Here is a 3,721-nt window from a genome sequence, read left to right on the forward strand (position 1 = left end):
GTCAGCAGCACAAAAGAATTGATAAAGAAGATTACTGAACGAAAAAATAAACACATACTAATCTGACATCCTTTTGCATGGCTCGGACTCCATTCACTCAATGGCAACAAGTCATCTTGTTTGATAGTGTGACAAGACTCGTCAAATACTACACAGTATATAACTCCTATATTTGGAAGAGATGAAAGATTTCTTTATACGTCCGGGGAGCTGGTCGTGCAGTGCCAGAACGCAACAGTCCTTTCAGAAACGTCAACATGACGCGGACACACCTAATTATCTGCCATCGGTCATGGATTCCAGCAAACCTCGATAGTGTCACGTGGGTTCCGTTCCTACCATTGCATTACATGAGTTACTCCAAGGTTCGGGTCATTAGACTATCAGGTCGATAACGTCATCCCAGATAGAACGTTCCTTTCCACTACCGTTACTAGTGACATGACAACCGAAAGAGAGAATTTCTCAAGTTATCTCTCCCCTTGGTACTTGGGGTTGTAAACTAGCTACACATAGCGTTGTCCAATGAAGACACTCCCACCAAGGCGTGGTTATATAAATTAAAACGGAAGCGGTTAAAAAAAAGCAGGTCAAATATGTCGGTTATCTTTGACGATTGCCATTTCCACTTGACTTCCGGTTGTTCCTTCGTTTTTAATTGATTTTTGCTTACGGTGTCTTTTGTTTATATACGGCACAACCACGTTGAAACACCGGTTCTCGCCAGATCACCGAAGTTAAGCAACGTTGAGCCTGATCAGTACCAGATGGGTGACCATTTGGGAAGGCTAGGCGCTGTATGTACCTTCTGGGAAGGTTGAGCGTGGGGCCAGCACCCTCACCCTGGATAAAGAACTCCTTGCTACAAAAGCATCTACAAAGTTGTAGATGGCCTATGCCCCTCCAGGGGCTCAAAGGCTATGGATGGATGTATCTTTTGTTTATTAAATTGAAATTACAGAATAGGTAAACTTCTGGCAATAACTGAATTTGATTTTGATATTAAATGTGGTGTACTATTCCCTCAGTCGGAATCTGGAAAACATGATGCAAGGGGAGGGGCGACCTGTTAAGCCGTCTGTTTTTCTCTACGTCTAAACCCAAACTCTCTGATTCTAGCTAACCTGATCACGTGACTCACTCGTAGATCCGATCAGCTGACCCTTACTTCCGGCAAAACGTGTCTACAATATGATTTAACGTATTTCTTTCTTATTTTTTTTATCTATTTCCTAACATTGGTCTATAAGTCCCGTTACATTTAATAAAAAGAAGATGGTCCAAAATGTTGCCTCTACTAAAAAGGGTCTGAAAATCTCGTTGTTTCTATTAAGTAGATGGTCAGAAAGTGTTATTGTGGTTACCAAAAGAAGAGTAGTTTGAAAGTACGGTTATTTTTATCAAAAACTACTGAGCAAATTGTTTTGTTAGATCTACTAAAAAAGGAGAGGGCGAAAGTTCTGTTGTTTCTTTCTAAAAAGATCGTCCAAAAGTCTTATCACCTTTACTAAAATATAGAATACTTGGCAAAATTCAGTTGTAAAGTTACCCTCTTCTGGAGGTGGAAAGTTCAATTCTCAGTACGGGTAACACTCCAAATACGCTTGCGAATTACTTAGAACTTGTGACCCAGTCATGGCTGACGGAATGAGAGCATACTTCCCACCGTGAATTAAACGAACGTTTCCGTTCGATATTTCGTGCATATTCCGACAGGATAATATTTCCTGAGTTCAGCAAGATACACCTCAAGAAGGTTGGAAGTTACATCGACGGAAATGTGAAAATAACACGCAACAGTAGTCCGATTAATATATACTTCGGCATTTTTCGTGCGTATTCGTTTTTAGTTCAAAGAATCTAAATATTATATTTATTTATTTGTGTTATGCGTATCAAGTCTTCTGATTACAGCCGTTTCCAATGGCCGAGGTTTGCACTAATTATTTAGGTATCTCATTTGCATACGATGCTGCCGATTTTAAAATTCTAAAAGTTTATTGATTTACTAGCAGACCGCACGGACTTGCCCGGTCGTAAAATACGCATAAATATTATGTTTTAATTCATGCAGAAACCAAGACATGCGCATGCGAGTATTATGTTTTTTTTCTAAACAGTTCATTTCTTGTAAGTGAAAAAAAAATACTTGAGCTGAGATCGAAACCAAAGCCTAAAGATAGTGGGTCAACTACGACAACCATTAGGCCAGCTTGCAACGATCTTTAAAAATTGTTTCCAAACCTACTAATTCTTAACATAAGATAGCTGTGATGTAAACGATTTACGTATGCGCAGTCATGAAACAGTTGACAAACAGATAAAAATCCGATTAATCTTCAAGTACCAATTTTTCAATTTTGACTCATTAGCAGCATCTTTTTCCGGATGAAAAACGATTAAAAAGTTTTCACGAGTCTGAATACCCTGCATATCAAATTTCAAGTCTGTAGATAAAAAAATGCCTTGAGTATATAAAATGAGAGTTGTTCTTACACACCCAGACATTCTCACTTTTATAGATATATAAATTTTTCATTTTTAAAGTTTGAAATAAGATTTTCAGCGTTAACCGTGCAGATTGAAAGGGCGTATCTTTTTTCTTTTAACTTGGTTTCCTTCGACGATAAATATCCGTTTTACATTTTTGCTTGCGAATTTTCTTTTTGGCTGTCTTTTTCTTAGAGTTTTCATCTTGTCGTTCGCTTTATCGAATTCCCAAAGATAAATCGTAATTGCTCAGCCTTCGAATATTTCCATTGCATGTTTCTTGATTTCATCAACACGACTCAAATTCACCCCACTCCCCCCGTTTTTCTCTCGTGGTATTTATTCATTGGACGCCATATTAAATCATCCATTTTTCCCTCGGTTCCCGCCATTTTCGTTCGCGCTGCGTTTTAATTCATTTTTTCATATTCTTATCGGCACTGAACGCCATTACTTTTGCGGCTTTCTTTATTTATTCATTATATTCCTTTTTTTTTTACTCTTGCTATTTGTTTATTCATATTTTTTTTCTTTTCTTTTCGCACTAATTCCTTTACCTTTTCTAAATAAGATAATGTTCTTGTTTATTTGTTTGTTTCGTCGCCATCTTTCGCAGCTTCTTGATAATTTGTTTTCGTTTTTTTTTATTTGTTCTTTTAAAATCTTTGTTTTCTATTTTCTGTTCTTCAATTTGATGTTTACATATATTTTTCCCCCCTACAGAGACTGCAGGAACGCTGTTTGTGTGCGTGTGTGCGACACTGATAAGCGCACGTGCGTTGTCAACATTGTCGTCGTCGTTGTCGTCGTCGTCGTCGTCGCTCGTTCGCGCGGAGCAGCATCTGCTAAGACGAACGATAGGAAATCTCATCTCCTCCTTCTGTCTGAAGTTTATTTACGGATGAACAATTGCGCTTCATAATCATTTCTATTCTTTTTACCTATGGAAAATTTTCGATGATTTTCTTATTTTTGTTTTTGAAATTTTTGAGATAAGGATTGATACTTCGTATTATTTGGAATATTTGGATTATTGTTCTCATCTTGAGTGTAATTTTCACAATGTTTCGGTCGGTGTAATATCATTTAGGTGTCAACAGTCAGCATTTGTCTCTCTCTCTCTCTCTCTCTCTCTCTCTCTCTCTCTCTCTCTCTCTCTCTCTCTCTCTCTCCCATAGCGTGAAGATGTGACAAAAGAGCCGGAGAGTGGGCTTAGAACCCCGGAGGATGA

The 3,721-nt window shown here is 38.1% G+C and overlaps 1 pseudogene; it reads left to right on the forward strand.

The window, feature by feature from the left end:
• The first annotated feature begins 687 nt into the window (after positions 1-687).
• Positions 688-804, forward strand: LOC145246376 (5S ribosomal RNA; annotated as a pseudogene).
• The last annotated feature ends 2,917 nt before the right edge of the window (positions 805-3,721 follow it).

The sequence above is a fragment of the Euprymna scolopes genome, chromosome 23 (genome assembly GCF_053919585.1).
Source record: "Euprymna scolopes isolate OS-2025 chromosome 23, ASM5391958v1, whole genome shotgun sequence".
In the NCBI taxonomy this organism is placed as follows: domain Eukaryota; kingdom Metazoa; phylum Mollusca; class Cephalopoda; order Sepiida; family Sepiolidae; genus Euprymna; species Euprymna scolopes.